Genomic DNA, 24,649 nt, shown 5'->3' on the forward strand with positions numbered 1-24,649 from the left:
CTTTCCATATACCCACCGCCTTCGGTGTGAAAAAGTAGCTCCTCGGTTTCCTCTTAAATCTTTCCCCCCTCTCACCTTAAACCTATGTCCTCTTGTTCTTGATTCCCCTGCACTGGGTAAAAGACTCTGTGCGTTTAGCTGATCTATTCCTCTCTACATCTTCTACACCTTTATACGATCATCCCTCATCTTTCACACTCCAAGGAGTACAGTCCAAGCATGCTCAACCTCTCCCTGTAGCTTAGGCCCTTGATTCCTGGCAACATACTCGTAAATCTTCCCTGCTTCCTTTCCAGCTTAACAACATCTTTCCCCTAACAGGGTGACCAAAACTGAACACAATACTCCAAATGTGGCCTCGCCAATGCCTCGTACAACTGTCACATGACCTTCTCTACTCAATACTCGGACTAATGAAAACCAATGTGCGAAAAGCCATCTTGCCATGATCGCATTGAATGGCGGTGCTGGCTCGAAGGGCTGAATGGCCTACTCCTGCACCTATTGTCTATTGTCTATTGTCTAACAGATTGGTCTTGAATAGAGAACTTTATGGTTGAGCTGGGTAGACTTAATATGTCCATTCAGGAGAATGGGGTTAGGAGGGAGAGATAGATCAGCCATGATTGAATGGCGGAGTAGACTTGATGGGCCGGATGACCTAATTCTACTCCTATCACTTATCACTTATGACCTTATTCCCTGCACAGATGCTGCCTGACCCATTGAGTTCCTCCATCACTTTGAGCTTTGCTCAAGATTCCAGCATCTGCAGTTCCTTGTGTCTCCCGTTTAATATTCCTGTTTATGGTTCCAGTTGGGATTTAAGGTGAAGGGGAAAATCTTAAATTGTTAACTTTTTAAAGGACAATTCAGTTTCAAGAAATGATTTTATTAATATATATCAAATTTGTCTTTGCCAATTGGCTGTCTTGCCTTCTGGCATTTATTTACATTATTTTCAAGGCTTCTGAATTTACTGCTCAATAGCAAATACAAACATTGATACAAATTGATTTGTGCTGCACTTAAAGTTATTCTCAATATCCCCTCCAATGCACCCTTATCCTCAACAAAAACAATAGCCCTTAACACAAAACATCACAACAAAATACAGAATTGGAAGCTCACATTGGGGAATTGCTTATGTTCCAAAATTTTATGCAATAATACTGCTTAAATATTTTTTTTTGCGGTGAGTTGCGATTACTTCAGTTCTGTTGCCATGGGGATATAACAAAATATTTAAAGCAGGTTTTTTTTACTCTTAGCTCGCAATTTCTTAATTTTTGTCTTTTCTGTCTTTATATTTTGTATTTTTTTCATATATTTTTAACATTGCGACTGATGTAATTGCTTTAGGTTGCCATGTATTTTTAGATTCCTGGGTTAAAAGGAGGATATTTTTTGTCTTAGAAACAAATATGCGTCTGTGATATCCCGTGCTTGTAAATGCATCGCCCTCATGGAGTCATGCTTCACTCAACAAGGTTATCAGCGGTATGAATCTCAGTCTTTATGCAGGAGGTTAATTTTGATCAAACACCTACACCACCCTGACCATGCCTTCATTTCACTCCTGTCATCAGGAAGAAGGTACAGGAGTCTGAAAACCGTGACCTCCAGGTTCAGGAACAGCTTCTTCCCAGCAACCATCAGGCTCCTGAACACTCCAAACACCAACTCAACTTTCAACTATGAACTGTCTTGGTTGCATGAGAGACTTTTGGCTTTTGTTTTGTTTTGCACTATATCGGGGTTTAATATTTATTTAACTTTTTTTAGTTTGTTTCTTATGTTATCTACTGAGTAATGCATTTACAAACTTGTTGTGCTGCTGCAAGTAAGGATTTCATTGTTCAGTTTTGGTGCATTTGACAATTAAACACTCTTGACTCGTGATACAGATGTCTAAGTTCTAAGCAGACTATTAGCAAGGATACCGAGGAGCAATCAAGGAAGTTGCATTGTACCACAAGGTGCCAAGATAATTGACAATATTTGTCCTACTTTATCTATATCGTTGCCCTCTCCTGATTAATGATCAGTTAAACTGCCTTAGCCTGCACACTTTTTTTGGCAGCAAAGTGGTGCGGCTGGTGAAGACCACTGTCTCACAGTGCCAGGCACCCAGGTTTTATCGTGACATCAGGTGCTGCCAGTGTGGAGTTTGCACGTTCTCCCTGTGACAGTGTGGGTTTCCTCCAGATGCTCTGGTCTCTTGCCACATCCCAAAGATGTATAGATTTGTAGGTTAATTGGCCTCTGTAAATTGCCCTTCGTAAGTAGGGAGTAGATCCAAAAGTCGAATATCACGGAACTAGTGTGAACGGGTGACTGATGGTCGGCGTGGTCTCCATGGTTTGAAGGACCTATTTCCAAAGCTGTAACTTTCAATCAAGGTATTATTCGGGTTAACCTTCTGTTATATATATTCTGTTAAGATATTCAAAGCAACTCCCTGAGGGGTGTCTACCTATGAAGAACCATTGGAGTCAAGCTCTCAATCCAGGTCTTTCTAATCCGTTCACTTGTTTAACTCAGCAGGGGAAAAGATAGCACCTTTGTTTCTGTCCGTTAAGGCTATCAAGATTGTTGATGTTTAGAAAGATATGGTTCAGAATTATGTGGAGTGGAACATCTCTCAGTGTGCACTGTTAGGCAAGTTTGCTCTGAGATCTTGTATTTCAAAATGTTGATCACAAGGCATTTGGGATTTGTGTGAAAAATGAAACAATCAATCTATCTCCATTGAAGAGACAAATTGCTCTTTGTTATGTAGTGTTGAAGAGCCTGATGGTCGCTGGGAAGAAATTGTTCTTGAACCTGGAGGTCACGGTTTTCAGGCTCATGTACCTTCTTGCTGATTGATGAAAAAACAAGGAACTGCAGATGCTGGTTTACAGAAAAGAACGCAAAGTACTGGAGTAACTCAGCGGGCCAGGCAGCATCTCTGGAGAACATGGATTAGGTGATATTTTGGGTCGGGACCCTTCTTGAGTCTGAAGATGTGTCCCGATCCGAAACACCACATATCCATGTTCTCCAGAGATGCTGCCTGACCTGCTGAGTTACTCCAGCACTATGTGCCCTTTTGGGCCTTTGATGATATTGGCTGTCTGTTTGAGGCAGTGCCTCCTAAAGATCCCTTCGATGGTGGGATGGTCAGTACCTGTGATGGACCAGGTAGTGTCGACCACTCTCTCTAGTCTCCTTCGCACCTTCATTGTCACAAAGCAGTGGGTGCAATGTGAGGGTTGATAATATTTTTCGCGTGGGTTCCTTGCTGCAAGTTTTTTTGGTCACAGCATCAACATCATACATTTCCTTTTTTGGCAATACCTGCGTCAAAATGAAATATATTTTCCAAATTTAACAGACCATTATATTTGTCTCCATGTTGAAGGTTTGAGTGCAGTGATTAGGTACCCGGCAAGAATTGCAGCTGATAATCAGGTATTTCTTTCAAACGCAATGGCAACATTTATAGAAATGCGCAGGCATATTTCTAAGATCTGTCTTTGTAAACTGCAAAATAATGACAGCAAATCCCAGAAAGCGATACCTGTGCAGCTCACTGGGAGATGTGACAATTCTTCATCCTGCTTTCTCGATGCAGTACAGAGGGACACTTGATGGATTCTGAGCAAGTTTTGTGCTGGGAACACACACGAAGGTGTTGTCATGATATTGGAGCTGAACAGTGCCACATATCATTCCCTGCATCTCATCAGGTGACATCTCAGCAGCAGCTCCATTTTTCACCGGCGCTCTTTGCTTCTCATGTCAGAACACCCTCATGTCAAAGCTATAAGTTCATACGTCATAGGAGCAGAAGCAGGCCATTCGGCCCACCGAGCCTACTCCGCCATTCAATCATGGCTGATCTATCTTTCCCTCTCAACCCCATGCTCCTGCCTTCTCCCCAGAACCCTTGACACCCTTGCTAATCAAGAATCTGTCAATCTCCGCCTCAAACATACCCAATGACTTGGCCTCCACAAACATTAGACTTTAGAGATACAGCGCAGAAACAGGCCCTTCGGCCCACCGGGTCCATGCTGATCAATGATCACTCTGTACACTAGCACTAGTATTCTACACACTGGGGACAATTTGCAATCTTTGTACAAAAGCCAATTAACCTACAAACCTGTACGTCTTTAGAATGTGGGAACCGGAGCACCCGGAGAAAACCCATGTGGTCACAGCGAGAACGTACAGATTCTGTACAGACAGCACCCATAGTCAGACTCAAACCCGTGTCTCTGGCGCTGTAAGGCAGCAACCCTCCCACTGTGCTGCCGTAACTTGTGTTGGTTGACCTTGGATTGTGCAACGCCACACTGTAGACATGTGGCAGATCAAGGCAGCTGTTGTCCAGTTTGGGAGCTGTCTTTGGTACCTTATCATAACAGACTATTGGGGGGACAATAGTGTCCATCATTGCTGGTTGTCTGCTACAACTGAGTAGACAATAGACAATAGGTGCACGAGGAGGCCATTCGGCCCTTCGAGGCAGCACCGCCATTCAATGTGATCATGGCTGATCATTCTCAATCAGTACCCCGTTCCTGCCTTCTCCCCATACCCCCTGACTCCGCTATCCTTAAGAGCTCTATCTACCTCTCTCTTGAATGCATTCAGAGAATTGACCTCCACTGCCTTCTGAGGCAGAGAATTCCACAGATTCACAACTCTCTGACTGAAAAAGTTTTTCCTCATCTCTGTTCTAAATGGCCTATCCCTTATTCTTAAACTGTGGCCCCTTGTTCTGGACTCCCCCAACATTGGGAACATGTTTCCTGCCTCTAACGTGTCCAACCCCTAAATATTCTTATACGCTTCGATAAGATCCCCTCTCATCCTTCTAAATTCCAGTGTATACAAGCCCAGTCGCTCCAGTCTTTCAACATATGACAGTCCCGCCATTCCAGGAATTAACCTAGTAAACCTACGCTGCATGCCCTCAATAGCAAGAATATCCTTCCTCAAATTTGGAGACCAAAACTGCACACAGTACTCCAGGTGCGGTCTCACTAGGGCCCTGTACAAGTAAGGGACTATTAAGTCATTTTATAAGTAGTAGAAACAAAGAACTACAGATTCTGGTTAATACATAAAAGGTCACAAAGTGCTGGAGTAACTCAGTAGGTCAGGCAGCATCTCTGACCAACATGGATAGGTGACGTTTCGGGACTTCTTCATCCTGCTTCTTCCCTTCTTAAGACTCGGTCCAGAACTGGGCCTGAATTCCAGGTGATTTAGGTGAGGATCAGCGGAGTCGATGACGGTCGTAGCTCGCGGGCGGCCAGAGTGCCGGTAAGGTTCAGTGGCGGCAGTGGCGGCGGCAGGCACAGCGCGAGGCAGCCGAGGAATCTGTGTGGGCCTGCGGTGGCGGTGGTGCCTGTGGGTTTGGCCTACAAGCACCTGGGGAGGTGGAGCGGGCTGGGGCTCGTGTTGGCAGCACAGCCTCGTGGTGAAGGAAGGTAGGTCCATCCGCCGTAACCAAAACCTGTTATAAAAAGGTCCATAAAAATGAGGGTTGATATGAAGTCTGGCAAAAATCTTAACAAGTAGATTGAAAATGCTGGAAATACTCTATGGTCAGGCAGCATCAGTGAAGATTCTGACCCACTAACAGGCTTTTTATGACTGATCTGATCAGCTGTTTGGATCTGTAAGTGCGCCGATTCTTCTGCAGATTCACTGATTTAGATCCATATACATAAATTCCAATCCTTTGTGGGTTTTGTAATAATAAAAGGAAAGGTTCCATGGTAACTGGTGATGAAATCAGTTGCTACGCTGTTCCTCACATCCATTTAACAATGGGTTCATTGTGGAAGAGAACATTTTAATTGAACGTTTTCTCAATTGCTTTCAATCACCGGTATTCGTTGTGGAATCTTTCTTGGCATTGGCATTCATCATCATTAGTGAGTGAAAGTAGGAAAGATTTAGGTTTAGTATTGTCACGTGTACCGAGGTACAGTGATAAGCCTTGTGTTGTATGCTATTCAATCAGATCAGATAATACTCGAATCAGTCTAAAGAAGGGTCCTGACATTACCTATCCATATTCTCTAGAGATGCTGCCTGATCGCTGAGTTATTCCAGCACTCTGTGTCCTTTTGAGTATTAACCATCATCTGCAGTTCTTTGTTTCAACTTCATACAATGACAAAGCCTTGCTTGGTTATAGCAGACAATGGCAATAACACCCTCCCTCTCTGGCCCATTATAACAAGGGTTTACTGTATATTCTGCACTCTGTATCTTCACCATTGCATATTGTGCACTCTGTCTCTCCCCCTTAGGTCTACCAATTATACTTGAGTTTGGCTTGATTGTATTTATCCATAGTATTAGCCAATTTGAGTAGATAGCATTCAAATCAAAGCTTTTCACTGTACTTCAGTACACATGACAGTAATAAAGCTCAACCTAGTCATAAATACCATCAAGCCAAACTCATATACAATAGGTAGAGCGAAGGGGAAGATGCAGTGTGCAGAATATAGTTCTCTCCGTTTTAGTGCATAAGTCCCATAGACAAAGTCCAGTGTCTACAGTGATGGAGTGAATCGGGCAGTATCTGAGCTTGTGGAAGCCTGATAACAGAGAGGAAGAAGCTGTCCCTGAGTCTGGTGGCTCATTAAAGTGACTCCCTGATCCATCACAGTTCTAAACATGTCACCAGCTGTGAGGAGGTAAGTACAGATTTGTAGGTTAATTGTCCTTGATAAAAAATGTCCCTGGTGTGATGAATGGTGCCAGTGTACGGGGTTCACTGGTCAGCACGGACTCGGTGGGCCAAAGGGCCTGTTTCCAAGCCTTAGCTTTAAAAAAAAAAACAAAGAACAGTTAACACTGGAATCTTGAGTCAGACTCAAAGTGGTGGAGCAACCCAACAGATCAGGTAGCATCTGTGGAGGGAATGAGCAGGTGACGTTTCGGGTAAGGACCCTTCTTCAAAGTCGCCTATCCATTCCCTCCACACATGCTTCACTTCAGCAAAGGTAGGCACACAGTGCTAGAGTAACTCTTGAATAATTCTTGAGTCTTAAGAAGCGTCCCGACCCGAAACGTTGCCTATCCACGTTCTCCAGAGATGCTGGCAGACCCGCTGAGTTACTCCTGCACTTTGTGTCTTTTTTGTAAACCAGCACCTGCAGTTCTTTGTGTCTGCTTTGTGTTTTAAGACAGTGAAGCCTATTACTTTGGAAAGATACAACTAGATAATAGGGAATTTGTTGAAGGTTTAAACTTTACACATAGTTTTAACATTTTGTTCTTGGATAATTCAGATGACTATAATGACAATGTACAACACTGTAAATCATAACGACTGTATTTTACAAATGCAGATAGAAATTCATAATTGGATTGTTAATCGCAAAATTAAAAGTAGATTTCCGCAAGGATCTAATCGGTCCAATTATACCAAGTCATTAGAAACGTAATTAAAATTGCAGTTTATGCCAGACTTATTTTTCCTGATTTACACAGGTATGTGTATACATAAACAAGACCTGTTATCAGAGTATAGAACATAGAACGCACAGCACAAGATCAGACCCGACAACACACAATGTCTGTGCCGAACATGATGCCAGGTTAAACTAATATACTCTGCCTGCACATGATCCATATTCCTCCATTCCTTGCATATTCATGTGCCTATTAAAAAGCCTCTTCAATATCACTATTGCATCTGCCTTCACCACCAATCCTGGCAAAGCCTTCCTGGCACTCACATCTCTTCGCATAAAAAAACCTGCCCCACACTTCTTCTTTATCCTTTGGCCCATTCACCTTAAAGTTATACCCTCGAGTAGTTGGTAGTTCCACCCAAGGAGAAAGGTTCTGACTGTCTACCCCATCCATACCTCTCATAATTTTATATACTTCTATCAGTCCCCCCCCACCCCCCACCCTTTGGCCTCCGACGTTCCTGCGAAAACAATCCAAGTCGGTCCAACCTCTCCTGATAGGTAATACCTTCCAATCAAGGCAGCATTCTGGCAAGCCTCTTCTGAAGCCTCTCCAAATCCTCCACACCCTTTTCAAGTAATGTGATTAAAACTGCACATTTTTAATCACATTACAATGCTCCAAATGCTGCTGACTCAAAGTCCCATAAAGCTGCAGACACAGGGAACTGCAGATGCTAGTTCACTAAAAAAAAAAGATACCAGGTGCTGGAGTAACTCTGCGTGTTTGGTCTGAAGATGGGTCCGGACCCAAATCGTAGACGATCCAGGTTCTCCAGAGGTGCTGCCTGACTTGCTGAATTACTCCAGCACTCTGTGTCCAACAAAGATGGATCTCCTTTGTCCCTATTGTCGTATTTAAGTTCCACCCGGGCGTTCTCGTGCCTGAATCACATCTTTAGTCTCTGATCCCACAATGAGCAGGCTTGTGGGTACATGCTGCTTTGATAAAGATGATAAGTTTGTTCAACCTCTCCTTGTCGCTACTACCCTCTATAGCATTCTGGTAACCTTTTCTCGACCCCCACCAAAGCCTCCATCCCTTCCCTGAATTGGGGCAACCAGAACTGCACCCAATCCTCCAAATAAGGCCTAACTAAAGTTCTATGAAGAACTTTGACCTGCCCGTCTTAGGCCCTGGCCGATGAAGGCAAGCCTACCGTAAAGAATGCTGCTATATATAACCATTCATGAATAAGATCAGAACTATGCTTCATGTGTGACCTCACCAATGACATAAGCAATTGTAATACAAATTTCCTCATTGTAAATTTCAACCCCTTTGCAATAGAGACGCTTTGTCCTTTTGTCCCAGTTGTTGCATCTGTCTGATAACATTTTGCTGCGGTGTACGGCACAGTGGCACAGCGGTAGATTTGCTACCTTACAGCGCCAGAGACCCGGGTTCAATCCTGATTACGGGTACTGTTTTACGGAGTTTGTACGTTTTACCTGTGACTTCATGGGTTTCCTCTGGGTGCTCCGGTTTCCTCCCACACTCCAAAGACGTAGAGGTTTGTAGGTTAATTGTTTTTGCTAAAAATTGTTATCTTGACCCAAGTGTGTAAGGACAGGGTGATCGCTGGTCGGTGTGGACACGGTGGGCCGAAGGGACTGCTTAAAATCAACTGGATCTCCAGGGTGTATTCCTGCTGTTGTATATGCATCCTTGTCTGGCCACTGATGATGAGGGGAATATCCAGGGTGAGTGCATAGAGTCTTTCACCCAGGGTAGGGGAATCAAAAACAAGGGGACATATGTTTGGGATGAGAGGGGCAAGATACAATATGAATCTGAGGGGCAACCTATTCACTCCAGATTCAGGGACAGTTTCCACCCAGCTGTTATCAGGGAACTGAACCATCCTCTCACCAGCTAAAGTGCAGTCCTGAACTCCCATCTCCCTCATTGTTGACCTTTTGAACTATCTTTCATCAGACTTTATCTTGCTCTAACTGTTGTACCCTTTATCCTTTATCTGTACGCAGTGGATGGCTCGATTGTAACCATGTTTATTCTTTTCTTTGACTGGATAGCATGCAACACAAAGCTTTTCTCTGTACCTCAGTACACGTGACGATAATAAACTAAACCAAACTAAACAGAGGGTGGTGGGTATAAGGAACGAGCTGCCGGAGGAGGTGGTTGTGACACAATAACAACATTTAAAAGACACTTGGACTGGTTTAGAGATGTAAGGGCCAAATGTGGCCAAATAGGACTGGCTTGGATGGGGCACCTTGGTTGGCATGGCCAAGTTGGACCGGAGGGCCTGTTTCCATGCTGTATGACTCTATGACTCTGTGACTATAATACTGTGCTGTATATATTATCAACACTTATTTTCCTCTTTAAAGCATTCAAAATATCCTGCTAAATATAAAACAAATGACCGGGGCAATTAATTGTTCAAATATCCTTTCAATAACATAATAATTACCGTCGCGGGTCAGAAAGGAAAGCCAAAAACTATCAGCCACCTTATGTCACATCTAATGAACTCATTTCAAAGAACATTTTTATTAAGTTAAGCAAATTAATTGGGAAAATTGCTTTTTTTTCACTCCACACACAGCGCTTCCTCCCTGTGGATTTACTTTCAAAGTGATGGATGGTTCTTTTCCCCCAAATCGAAGCAGTAAAGTTCGTAGAGTGAATGTTTTCATAAATAACAGAAGAAAACTTTAATTATGTTGCTTTAACATGGAACACGGGAAAGTTAAATGATGTGTAAGATCTTCACAGTGAATGTTTTCATAAATAACAGGAGAAAACTTTAATTATGTTGCTTTAACATGGAACACGAGAAAGTTAAATGATGTGTAAGATCTTCACAGTGGAAGCACAATTATTATCCTTAGGTTCTGGTTTCTAGGATACTCTGAGCACTTTGAACTCCAAGCAGGGATGAGGTGTGTTTCTGCTCCCTCATTCCTCCCATCATGATATCTCAATACTATCTCAGGCTTTCTATCGTACCAGCAGTGGCAGAGACATAGAGCAGTTCAGCATGGGAATAAGCCCTTTGGCCCATCAAGTCCAGGCAATCATCCGGTGCTTTAATCTCATCCTAACCCATTTAGAACATAGAACATAGAACAGGCCCTTCAGTCTCAATGTCTGTGCCAAACATGATGCCAAGACCAATTCTTATGTGCCTGCTCATAATCCATATCCCTCCATTCCCTGCGTATCCATGTGCCATTTAAAAGACTCCCAACGGCCACAATTATATCTGCCACCCCTGGCAGGGCTTTCCAGGCACCCATCACTCTCTGTGTAAAATAAATCTTGCCCCACACATCACCTTTAAACTTTGCCCCGCTCACCTTAAACCTACGCCCTCTGGTATTTGATATTTACATGCAGGGATAAATGTCATGACCGTCTACCCAATCTGTGCGTCTCATAATTTCATATGATTTTTTTTTAGATTTAGAGATACAGCGCAGAAACAGGCCCTTCGGCCCACCGGGTCCGCGCCGCCCAGCGATCCCCGCACACTAACACTATCCTAAACACACTAGGGACAATTTTTACATTTGCCCAGCCAACTCACCTACATACCTGTACGTCTTTGGAGTGTGGGAGGAAACCGAAGATCTCGAAGAAAACCCACGCGGGTCACGGGGAGAACGTACAAACTCCGTACAGATGGTGCCCGTAGTCAGGATTGAACCTGAGTCTCCAGCGCTGCATTCGCTGTAAGGCGGCAACTCTACCGCTGCGCCACCGTGCCGCCCTTATGCTTCTACTATAAGGTCTCCCCACAACTTCTGGCACTCTAGAGCAAACAATCCAAGTTTGTCCAACCTCTCCCTCAAGCTAATCCCTGGATCCAGGTATCATTCTGGTAGACCTCCTCTGCACCCTCTCCAAAGCCTCCATATCCTTCCTGCAATGGGGCAACCAGAACTGCAGGTCATACTCCAAATGCAGCCGAACCAAAGTCCAATAAAACTGCACCATTTTATTCATCACTCTCTATCACCCCTTTCAGATTCTACCATTGTCTTAAGAAGGGTCTCGACCCAAAACATCACCCATTCCTTCTCTCCAGAGATGCTGCCTGTCCCGCTGAGTTACTCCAGCTTTTTGTGTCTATCTACCATCAGACTCTACCTACTAACCAACCTGGGGGCATTCACACCCGACAACCAATGAATCCAACTTGCACACCCCACCCGAAAGCCAAAACATCCCTCCACAGATGCCATCCAGCCCCTGAATTCCTCCAGCACTTTGTGTTTTGATCAAGATTCAGGCTTCTGCAGTGCCTTGTGTCTCCACCCATTTTTGAGATGCCGGACGAAACCGGAGCATCTGATGGAAATCCATGTAGCTCCAGGGAAAGAAAGCCTGCAAATTTCACGTGAGCATGGGCAAGTTGGGCCGAAGAGCCTGTTTCCATAACTGTACGACTGGCAATATCTCTGGAGAAAATGGGGTGACAGTGTGGCACAACGATAGAGTTGCTGCCTTATAGCGCCAGAGACTCAGGTTCGATCCAGATTATTGATGCTGCCAGCACAGAGTTTGTACGTTCTCCCTATGGCCGCGTGCATTTTCTCCGGGTACCCCAGTTCCCTCCCACATGCCAAAGACGTGTAGGTTTGTAGGATAATTGGTTTCTGTAAATTGTACCGAGTGGGTAGGATAGAACTAGTACATGGGTGATCGTGGCTGGCATGGACTCGATGGGCTGAAGGGCCAGTGTCCAAGCTCTTTCTTTAAACTAAACTAAACAAAACAAGGGTAGGTGACTTTCCACTCTATCTCATAACACATCTGAAGAAATATAATATAAGAAAATAACTGCAGATGCTGGTACAAATCGAAGGTATTTATTCACAAAATGCTGGAGTAACTCAGCAGGACAGGCAGCATCTCGGGAGAGAAGGAATGGGTGACGTTTCTGGTCGAGACCCTTCTTCAGACTGATGTCAGGGGGGTGGGACAAAGGAAGGATATAGGTGGAGACAGGAAGATAGAGGGAGATCTGGGAAGGAGGAGGGGAAGAGAGGGACAGAGGAACTATCTAAAGTTGGAGAAGAAAGGTCCCGACCTGAAACGTGGCCTATCCATGTTCTCCAGAGAAGCTGCCTGACCCGCTGCGTTACTCCAGCATTTTGTGTTTTTGCTCAGCACCAATACCAATCTCAGTACATCAATTGACCCGGCTTGACTTTAAGATTTTCATCCTGCTTTTCATCTGCACTCGAGGCCACCATTATCTTGACAGGTAAGTTCAATTAGTCAGATCAATAATAATGGCAGGCGCTCCCTTGCTTCAGGTAGATGTCAGGGCTGACCTGTCAGAACCGCCCATAAATATTACAGAAAGAAAGGAAGATTTACCGAGTTCTCACCGGCCAGTCAGTGATTTGAGTACAAACCAATTTTGGCTGCGTGGGTTTAATGAAAATCAATCTCTCTGCCTCAGTGCACCCCTTCAACACTGCCTTGTATTAAAATGTGGTTCAGCAACAATGACTGACAAAAACATAACACTGTTGCAAATAGTAATAACTTGGGATCAGTATGAAAATATTTAGGTTAGTTTAATTTAGAAATAGAGCATGGAAACAGGCCCTTCGGCCCACCAAGATTATGCTGACCATCCATCACCTGTTCACACTCATCTCATCCACTCCCTGCACACTTGGGACAATTTACAACCGTCAATTAACTTACAAACCCACATGTCTTTGGGATGTCAGGGGTTATGGGAATAAGGCAGGAGAATGGGGTTAGGAGGGAGAGATGGACCAGCCATGATTGAATGGCGGAGTAGACTGAACGGCCTGATTCTGCTCCTATCACTTATGACCTTATGTGGGGGAAAACCGGAGGAAACCCACGGTCTCACAGGGAGAATGTGCAAACTCCACACTGACATCACCCGAGGTCAGGATTGTGCATCAGATTGGTCACTGGGTATTTGATTCAAGAGATGGAGCAGTCTGGGAATGAACAAACCTCTGTCATACTTCTCTTCTGTAGCAGTCTGTCACACCAAAAGCAATTTTGGGCTCGTTTACTACCTTCCTATAGAAGAAGACTAATTTTAGTGCTGAATTCTTGGCTGCGTTTTTGTATTTGCCAAGGAACTGCCTGAGATTATATAAACGAAGCACCCCAGTGTTTCTTGGAAAGGATGTTATTCATGTTCCTCATTTTCTTCCGCTTGTACATCACCTTGCCTCCGAGAGTAGCGGGTGGGGGCTGCCCAGGGATTGTGCATGGACTGCAAGGAAACGCCAGCTGCCATTGCCCTCCCCAAACACAGGCACGCAGTTCAATAATTAGGCATCTTAACTAAGGGCTTGTTTGTTACATTAAATCCGAGGAAGAAACCGCTCCCTGACAACAGGTGGAAACTCTTTATTGTCTTGGAATAATCATCTCGACTTGGCTGACAGGCGATTGGGTGTAATTAAGTCTAATTCCTATGAAAAGAAATGGAGCACAAAGACAGGCTGTGAGCTGGATGGTAATGTTGCCTACGTTTTAAAGCAGAAATGTTAAACAAATGTTTACTTTATTGAACAAGGTTGCTTCGAACTTGCTCAGGCACATTTCTGAATCAGCACAGAAATGAGTTATGATTCCAAGATCTTTAGCCTTGACTGAAGGTGCATCTTGCTTTGGTTGCCATTTCAAAGTCTTCAGAGGAAGCGGATGGTATTGCCATGTAATGCCCCTTGTACGGACTGATACGGCCCACTATCTCCACGACACTGATGTTGCAGCATTGTGATATCATCAGGTCCCAAAGGGTGGAGGTTGTACTCAAAATAGACTGTATACCTCACCCATATCTTGTAAATACGTTGAACATTGATTGTGGCCCCAACAGTAAACTTGTATTTGCCAGCTCAGTCAAGGCTAAAGAGGAGGAATCATAACTCTGGGCTGCTATGTTGTTGATGGGAGTTTATGGTAACTGTTCAGCAGCAAACTTTCGATTGTAAACATGGACTTGGAATTCATTCTGGGGAGAGTTGATAGCTGGACGTCTGTCTCAATAGACAGCAAATGTCCTACCTGTGCAGGTGTGTTAGATTACTGTGGAATTGGTGCAAATATGTGGTTGGTGGTCAGTGTGGACTTGATGGGCCAAAGGGCCTCTTTCAATGCTGCCTCTCTTTGAATCTAAGTTATCCATGAAGGCGTTTCATGTCGAGGTTCTTTGTTCAATTTATTCCTTTATTGTGCAGTTAACTTTGGAAATTGCTTCCACGGTCTGGAATATTACTTTGACATGAAATGCTTGCATTGTTTTTGCTTTGCTTATATGATGGAGATGAGGTTTCTGAAATCTGATGCATGTAAGTTGGTTCAATAAATCATTTGAAGCGTTAAAAGCTTGAAAAGCTGCTGGCACATAAGCTGGAAAATTTATCGACAGTCACACCAATAGTTTCATGCGATGAGGAAAATGTTATTTGTGGCATTACCGTTTTTGCAGAATGAAGGTGTGATTATTCAAGCAAAAGATAGCTTAAAGAGACAATGGAGAAGCAATATCTGAAATCCCGAGAGGACTAGGAACCTGATGTTGGTGTGTCGAGATGGTCACATTCATTCCCCTGCACTCTGTGCCACAGATCTCACACAAACCTGACTGCTCTCTGTGCAGCTCTTTTGCTTTTAAACCATTTAATGGACAATTTGGACGGAGTTGAAGCATGAGTGGCCATTTTTGCTAAGGCCATTTTTTTAAATAGGGAAATTTTTGTTTAAAAACTAAATGATCAATTAAATTCTGCTGCAGGTAATGAAGGTTGGATTCACTAAATTAACTCACCCGAGACGAACCGTGGAAGTATATATAACTTTATATACGCACTGAAGATAGACACAAAATACTGGAGTAACTCAGCAGGTCAGGCAGCATCTCTGGAGAAAAGGAATAGGTGACGTTTCAGGTTGAAACCCTGCTTCAGAATTTATAAATGCTTTATAAATGTGAGGTTATCCACTTTGCCGACAAGAACAGGAAAGCAGAGTATTACCTGAATGGTGGCCAATTAGGAAAAGGGGTGATGCAACGTGACCTGGGTGTCATGGTGCACCAGTCATTGAAAGCAAGCGTGCAGGTGCAGCAGGCAGTGAAGAAAGTGAATGGTATGTTAGCATTCATAGCAAGAGGATTTGAGTATAGGAGCAGGGAGGTTCTGCTGCAGTTGTACAGGGCCTTGGTGAGACCGCACCTGGAGTATTGTGTACAGTTTTGGTCTCCTAATCTGAGGAAAGACATTCTAGCCTTAGAGGGAGTACAGAGAAGGTTCACCAGATTGATCCCTGGGATGGCAGGACTTTCATATGAAGAAAGACTGGATAGACTGGGCTTGTACTCGCTGGAATTTAGAAGACTGAGGGGGGATCTTATAGAAACATATAAAATTCTTAAGGGGTTGGAGAGGCTAGATGCGGTAAGATTGTTCCCGATGTTGGGGACGTCCAGAACCAGGGGACACAGCTTAAGGATAAGGGGGAAGTCTTTTAGGACCAAGATTGTTTCAGACTGAGTAAGGAAAGAGGGAAACTGGAGATATGAAAATGTACAAAGAACTATTGCACAGAGGGGGTGCAGCGAGAGAGGGTGTTGTAGAACTCTTGTCAGAGAGAGGAGGAGAACCACATCAAAGTAGGCATTACCTTGAGGAGATTTTGCAGGGAAGCAGACAAAATGTGTAGGCAGGAACTGCAGATACTGATGCACACCAACGGATCAGGCAGCATAGGAAAAAAACCCATAGAAACATAGAAAATAGGTGCAGGAGTAGGCCATTCAGCCCTTCGAGCCTGCACCGCCATTCAATATGATCATGGCTGATCATCCAGCTCAGTAACCTGTACCTGCCTTCTCTCCATACCCCCTGATCCCTTTAGCCACAAGGGCCAAAGGGATCTCTGGAGAAAAGGAATAGGTGACGTTTCACCTCCATTGTGTTTCTTGCATTGTATGCCAAGAAGAGCTTCCATGGGGATTTGTTTTTGTGTGTTGAAATCCCCCAATATGCAAGGATAGTTTCTGAACTGAACCTTTGCCTGTACATGTTTACATTTCTAGCACTGTGGTCAATGTGGGCAGGTATATTGTGGTGGTAATCATGGAATCCGTTACGATTTAAAAATGAAATGTCCTGAAATGTAAAATCAGGAAACATTCTAATGATTCAAACAAGAAAGGAGCACTTGTAGTTCCTGGCTCACAGATCAATAAAACCTCTCTGTATGACATGACCATCCCAATTCATTTTTATCCACCAGTATTTACGACAAGAAATTGTCATTTTTCATGTGCTGTCCATTCCATGTGGATTGCAATGACGAGAATATAAACTAAATATTGCATAACACCAGACTCTGTCTTTCAATCTGTCAAAACAGGCAACATTTTGAACAGCTTTTTCCATAAGCATCATTCCAAACTCTCCCAAACACTGGCGTAACTTTAATAGAAGATCAGTAGAAATGTGTCATTTTGGGGATTTAACTAGGAAAGTCCAAACAGAATTGAAGTGTGGCACAGTCGCACATGTGGTCGAGCTGCTGCCTCAGGGCCAGAGACCCTGGTTCAATCCTGACCTTGGGTGCTGGCTACGTGGAGTTTGCATGTTCTCCCTGTGACCGCGTGCGTTTTCTCCAGGTGCTCCAGTTTCTTCCCACATCCCAAAGGCATCCCAAAATGTGCAGGTTAATTGTCCGCTGCAAATTGTCCACAGTGTGTAGGTTGCGGATGCGAATGTGGGATAACATTGAACTAGTGTGAACGGGTGATCAATGGTCTGTGTGGATGTGATGGGCCAAAAGGCCCGATTCCATGGATTCAACTCAGTCCACTTGTGTCCACTGCCATGCAAAAGGAAAGAACTGCAGATGCTGGTTTGTACCAAAGATGGACAAAATATTTTTAAGGCGGAGATTGACAGGTTCTTGATTAGTACGGGTGTCAGAGGTTGTAGGGAGAAGGTAGGAGAATGGGGTTGAATCAGCCCTGATTGAATGGCGGAGTAGACTTGATGGACCGAATGGCCTAATTTTGCTGACAAAATTATGAATGAAGTGTTGGAGTAACTCAGTGGGTCAGGCTGCATCTCTGGAGAAAAAGCACAAGGGATGTTCAGGTCTGGAGTCTGTAGAAGGATTCTGACCTGAAACATCACCCATTCTTCTTCCCCAGAGTTGCTGCCTGACCTGTTGAGTTACTGTAGAGTTTTGTACCTGTCTTTCATGTTTACTAGCACCCAGGCTGAGGAATAATTGGTTGAGCATTAAGAATAATGCGTTGGCCATTTAGGACTGAGATGAGGAAAAACCTTTTCACCCAGAGAGCTGTGAATCTGTGGAATTCTCTGCCACAGAAGGTAGTGGAGGCCAATTCACTGGATGGTTTCAAGAGAGAGTCCGATTTGGCTCTTCGGGCGAAGGGAATCAAGGGATATGGGGAAAAAGCCGGAAAGGGGTACTGATTTTGGAAAGATCAGCCATGATCGTATTGAATGGTGGTGCTGGCTCGAAGGGCTGAATGGCCTACTCCTGCACCTATTTTCTATGTTTCTATGTTTAATTCTGTGTCGAATTACTCCGAGAGAATGATTTTATACCCGATTTATTTGCGGCAATGCCAACTTGTTGATTTTTTTTGGCCGTATTAAGGTTCGTCAGCAATCAGTCTTTGACACGAATGACCGATTTACAGGAGAGTTGTCCGTTTACTGCTCGGCAAATGTCTCTGGTGCCTCCACACCTGTGAGTGTAACTATCTGGAGTGGAATTACAATGAAGCTTCTTTTGATCCTTGCTTGAATTTTAATCGTGTCCTGTGGTTGTTTGCTCACATTTCTTCTCATTAAAATAAAAGCATCATTGGAAGCTTTTAACCTACCACCATTTTATACCGAGGGCTATGCCTCTTATCGCCCAGTTAAACACCAACTTAATTAAAATAAATTTCTGTTCAGACAACATGTGCGTTGATTTTTCTCTCCCTCTTTAATCGCTCTCATCTTTCTGCTCTCATTTTATCTCCCCGTAAGATAGAACGTTTAATTTGATTAGTAGCAGAAATAACGATCTACAGGAGAGTCGACAAAACTGAAACTTGCCGGCTGGGTTTTCATTGAATAAGTAAACGAATGAACGATGCAGAATGGAAGCAGGCCCTTCGACCCACCAGGTCTATGCTGACCGTCCGTTCACACGTTCCATGTAATCTGTCGTTTACATCCTCTCCCTACACACTGGGGACAATTTATAGAGGGCCAATTAACCTACAAACCCGCACGTCTTTTGGGATGTGGGACGAATCCGGAGCACCCAGAGGAAACCCACGCGGTCACAGAGAGAACGTGCAAACTCCACATGGGCAGCACCCGAGGTTAGGATGGGACGTGGGTCTCTGGCGCTGTGAGGCAGCAACTCTACCGCTGTGCCACTGTGCCACAACTCAGTTCACCAGGTGTTTACACCAAACTGCACATGCGTGCCAGTGAACTGCCGACCTGATCCTTCACACCCGCCCATCTTTTGGGATGTGGGAGGAATCTGGAGCACCCAGGAGGAAACTCAGGCAGTCGCAGGGAGAACGTGCAAACTCCACACAGACCAGCAGCCGAGGTCAGGCAGGGTTTGACGCGGGTCTCTGGTGTTGTCAGGCGGCACCTCTACCCGCTACAGGGCTGCCAAAGGAACAGTCCTGGCTCTTTAACTTGCTGACAGTTGCCCAGTGAATTTCTGCAGGCTTTGGAATGTAGATTTGATTGAATCCCGGCATCTGATCCAGCAGGATATCTCCACAGGGGTCTCGGGGCTACCTTTGAACAGAAAAAGAAGCAGCAAGACTCTCGAGCGAGTTAGACTAAACCATCCGCACTGCGGCATACAGAGTCCAAATCAAAATATATAAGACAGGAAATAAAAATTAGTACTAAATAATACATGTAGGCAAAATAAAGACCAGGAAATAAGATGTATTGAGATGTGACAGAGAATGTAACAAGGTGTAATTTTTATCATTGCAAATGCGTTCACTTTTGAACACATGTAAAGCTACATTTTTGATCTCAGAGCTTTATTTGGCATTAATTAATTTCTGCTGAATACATCAGCACTAACTTTAACCATCATCTCTGGTGGGAATTATATACCTTTTCATATCTCTCATTTCTCCCTCCCCTGACTCTCAGTCTGAAGAAGCATCTCGACCCAAAATCCTTTTCTCCAGAGATGCTGCCTGAGTTGCCCCGGCACTTTGTGCCTATCTTTGTGTCTATCTAAATCCACATCTGCGTTTCCTTCCGACACATTTTGTCTGCACCTCATTGCATTGATTCTTTGATTGACTCTACAAGGCCTTCTACGCCCGCACCTCCAGACTCATCCCCAGGGCCATAGCTGCCAAGAACCGGTCCTGCTGAGCCGGATGGTCACATTGCACAGTGAACCGGCACAGATCTACTTGCACTTTATTCTGTTTTAGAACTGTTTCTAATTTGTTTCATTGGGTTATTTAAATTAATACCGATTAGCTAATTAATTTATTGCATCGTATGGGAGGCGCATTCCCAATCTCGTTGTACCCCTGTACAATGACAGTAAAGTTATATTGTATTGTATTGTGTTGTATTAAAAGATACAGAACGGAAACAGGCCCTTCGGCCCACTGAGTCTGCGCAAACTATTGATCACCCGTTCACACAAATTCTATGTTATCCCAATTTCTCATCCATTCCCTGCACACGAGGGGCAATTTACAGAGGCCAATTAACTTCCAAATCCGCACGTCTTTGGATGTCGGAGGAAACCGGAGCATCCAGAGGAAACCCACATGGTTTCAGAGAGAATGTACAGGCTCCAGGCTGACAGCACCAGAGGTCAGGATCTGACCCAGTTCTCTGGCGCTGTGAGGCAGTGGCTCTACCAGCTGCACCACTGTGCTACCCCTAACAATGACAAGGGGAGGCCTTTGAGGAAGGGAGGATAAATGTGACAACAACATTTTTATTTCTCTGAGATGGGCGCAGGAATTTTGGTTAAGCAGCTAGAATATCAAACACAGAATCCATGGTGGGAAGCTCTTGAAATATCTAATACTTTGGCTGTGGATTTAGAACAGTTTGATGCTTGTCAGGATTCGCAAATGCTGATAAGGTAAATTGAAGTGACATTTCTGTACCTTTTAGAGAGTAATAGAGTCACAGGGCATGGGGACAGGGCCTTTAGCCCAGCTCGTCCACACTGATCAGGAGGCACCATCTAAGCTTAAGATAGACACAAAATGCTGGAGTAACTCAGCGGGAACAGGCAACATCTCTGGAGAGAAGGAATGGGTGATGTTTCGGGTCAAGACCATTCTTTAGACCCGAACCCAGCCTTCAGCCTCGGCCCGAGATGTCAGCCATTCCTTCTCTCCAGAGATGCTGCCTGTCCCGCTAAGTTACTCTAGCATTTTGTGTCTATCTTCGGTTCAAACCAGCATCTGCAGTTCCTTCCTACACCATCAAAGCTTGTCCCGTTTGCCTGTGTTTGGCCCATATCCCTCTAAACCTTTCCTGTCCATGTGCCTGCCTAAGTAACTTTTAAATGCTGTTATAGTACCTGCCCTGACCACCTCCTCCGGCAGCTCGTTCCATGTACCCAAGGAATTTATAGAATTTATATGATATAAAATGGCAACATTTGTTCTCATTCAGTAGTCAGGCTTCATAGCAATCTTATCTCTGATAACATGAAGGATATTCATGGCACTGAAATAACAGCCACCATTTAATTTTCTTAACCTTTGGGCGTGGGTATAAGATGGCAAAAGCAAATTCCAGCAACAGGGGCAATCTGGAAACTTTATGACCTTATTGGCACACCTTTTACTGGATCAGCGGTAGAGTTGCTGCCTCACAGCGCCAGAGACCCGGGTTTGATCCTGACTATGGGTGCTGCACGTAAGGAATTTGCATGTTCTCCCTGTGACTGTGTGGGTTTTCTCCAAGTGCCCTGTTTTCATCTCACATTCCAAAGACGTACAGGTTTGTCGGTTAATTGGCTTCAGTAAAAATTGTAAATTGTCCCCAGTGTGTTCGTGTACGGGGATCGCTGGTTGATGCAGAATCAGTGGGCCAAAGGGCCTGTTTCCTGTATCTCTAAAGTCTTATTTCCATTTTTAGAACATGGACTATAGAACATTACAGCACAGGAACAGGCCCTTCGACCCATAATGTCTGTGCTGAACATGATGCCAAGCCCAACTCTTACCTGCCCGCACATCATCCATAATCCTTCCATTTACTGTATATCCATGTGCCTATCTAAAAGTCTTGGGTCGAACATAGAACAGTACAGCACAGGAGCAAGCCCTTCGGTCAGCAATATCTGTGCTGAGCATGATGCCAAGTTAATCTCCTCTGCCTGCTTGTGGTCCATATCCCTCCACTCCCTATTTATCCAATACCACAAAGCCTCTTAAATGCCACTATCGCATCTGCCTCCACCAGCACCCCAGATAGCCAATTCCAGGTTCACACCACCCTTTATGTAAAAAAACCTGTCATACAGCATGGAAGCAGGCCCTTGTCCACACAGGCCAACATGACCCATCTGCACGTTTATAGCCCAACAGCAGCGGTTGGTGCAGTATCAACAAGACAAGACTAGTCCCACTTATCAGCGTTTGGCCCATATCCCTCCAAACCTGTCCTATCCATGTACCTGTCAAAATGTCTCTTAAAGGTTTCGATCGTACCCACCTCACCCACCTCAACCACCTCACCTGGTCGTTCGTTCCACACACCATCACCCTTTGTGTGAAAAACGTAGCTCTCAGGTTCCTGTTAAATCTTTCCCTCCCTCACCTGAAACCTACATCCTCTGGTTCTCGATTCCGCTACTCTGAGCAAGATACTCTGTTCATCTACCCGATCTATTCCTCTCACAAGGAATAGTCCCGCACATCTAATTTAAAACTTTACCCTTCTCAGCATAAAGCGATGCCTGCTCTTTTATGAAAATAGATTGAGATTTGAAAATAGATGTTAGATAGCTCAAAGCCCTCCTCCAAATGCTGGGTTCTGAGGTTTCGTACCGATCTGTTGCAATGATCTGATTGAGAGCCAGCTAATTCGATTAGGGCCCAGCGCGGTACTTTTTTATAAGTGAAAGTGGCAGATGGTTTCCCATTAATGCCCGGTTCTTGCATCTGTTACAAGGCACTAATTCCACTCATTCGAGTCTTATCCAGCTTTCCAAATTTCATTAGGAAAACTAGACAAATTAATGGGCTTGCCCTCCTCCAGAAATTGAAATGAATATAGTAAAAAATGTAAATCCCAATCAAACTCTTGTGAATAAAATCATTAATGCTTTACACGTTTTTAATATTCTCTGTGCTGCTATTTGAAGACCAGTTTCAGTTATATTTATTCTGACAGAGTGTATATTATAAAATGCTCATGATTTTAAACCAATTGAACTGAGAGGACACGGCAGAGTTGATGTTCATCTGTGACGCTATGAATAAAACAGCCCATGAAAAATTGTGCTGCTTTTGCAATAGTGCTACTAATCTCGTTCTAGAATTATGTCACAGTTCTTGGTAATCCATGGCTAAATCAGTGACAGAACAACAGCATTGTTGCTGCCGGTTCATTTTTTTGATTCAGCTACTGCCCCCAAAATCGCTGCTTGAATGTGCATTCGCAGTGTTAATATTTTAATTGGAAGGTTTGTGGGAAGTAGCTCAAATCTTGTCAACCGAGCGAGCACATCGGACATAGCTGGTACTGACGCAAATTGCTGGTGACTCAGCGGGTCAGGCAGCATCTCTGGAGAACATGGAACATGGAAAGGCGATGTTTCGGATCCGAACCCCTCTTTAGTCTGATTGTGGTTGAAGGGGGGGGGGGGGGGGGGGGTGGGGGGGTTAGTGGATCAGTGGAAAGAAAACTAGAAAGGAGGCAGCAAATCTACCAGCTGTGCAACCCTGCCACCCTGCCAATTGTGCTTAAGTATAATATGATTTTTGTAGGAAGCAGATGCTGGTTTACACCGACGATGGACACAAAATGCTGGAGTAACTCAGTGGGACAGGCAGCACCAATGGAGAGAAGGAATGGGTGACGTTTCGGGTCAAGACCCTTCTTCAGACTGAGAGTCAGGGGAGCGGGAAACTGGAGAAATGGAAGGGTACAAAGAGAATGTAAGGTGTGAACAGGACAGATTTCCTTGGTTAGCGTCTGCTTTGATCTGTCCTTTTCACACCTTACATTGTCTTTGTACCCTTCCAACCTAACCCTAATATTTGGAAAAATTTTGATTGGATGGCCAAACTTTGATCGGTCTTAGAGTCAAACAGCTTGCGAACAAGCCCTTTGGCCCAACTTGCCTACACCGACCAACATCTTCGCTAGTCCCACCTGCCATGTACCTGAATAAACATTTGTTAAACATTACAATCGTACCTGCCTTAACTACCTCCTCCAGCGGCTGATTCTATACACCCACCATCATTTGGGCAAAGAAGTTTCCCACTCAGATTCCTATTAAATCTTTCCCCCGCTCACCTTAAACCTATGTCCTCTGGTTCTCGATTCCCCTACTCTGGGCAAAAGACTCTGTGCATTTACCCAATCTATCCTTCTCATGGTTTTGTACACCTCTATAAGATCACCCTCAAGAGTCAAGAGTATTTTATTGTCATATGTCCCAGATAGAACAATGAAATTCTTACTTGCAGCAGCAGAACAGAATTTGTAAACATATGTAAATTCATTCTCCTGTGCTCCAAAGACTGAAGTCCCAGTCTGCTCAACCTCTCCCTGTATCTCAGGCCTTAGAGTACTGGCAATATCTTTGTGAATCATATCTGCACCGTTTCCAGCTCGACAAAATCTATCCTGTAAAATGGTGACCAGAACTGAACACAATACTCTAAACATGGCCTCATCAATGTCTTGTACACTGTAACTTGACATCCCAACTTCTATACTGAATACTCTGACTGATGAAGGCCAATGAGACAAAATCCATTTTGCTCACCCTATCTACCTGTGATACCACTTTTAAAGAACTGTATACCTTTGGACAAACTTTAATGGTTTGGACAAACTTGGATCAATTAGACAAACTTGGATCAGTTTCAAATGCTTGGATT

General features: G+C 44.2%; 1 protein-coding gene across 26 annotated transcripts in view; it reads left to right on the plus strand.

Annotated features, from left to right (window-relative positions):
* The window catches only part of rbfox3a (RNA binding fox-1 homolog 3a), a 1,329,152-nt gene that overhangs the window by 399,303 nt on the left and 905,200 nt on the right, over window positions 1-24,649 (plus strand). Inside the window, exon 1 of one of the 26 annotated variants that reach the window (XM_078401088.1) lies at window positions 13,865-13,990. The exons of the other annotated variants lie outside the window; for them this stretch is intronic. The gene's annotated coding sequence lies outside the window, so the exon portion shown is untranslated. Of the gene's footprint in view, window positions 1-13,864; window positions 13,991-24,649 lie in introns of those variants that run through there. 26 annotated transcript variants of the gene reach the window in all.

Source organism: Rhinoraja longicauda, chromosome 6 (assembly GCF_053455715.1).
Source record: "Rhinoraja longicauda isolate Sanriku21f chromosome 6, sRhiLon1.1, whole genome shotgun sequence".
Classification (NCBI taxonomy): Eukaryota; Metazoa; Chordata; class Chondrichthyes; order Rajiformes; family Arhynchobatidae; genus Rhinoraja; species Rhinoraja longicauda.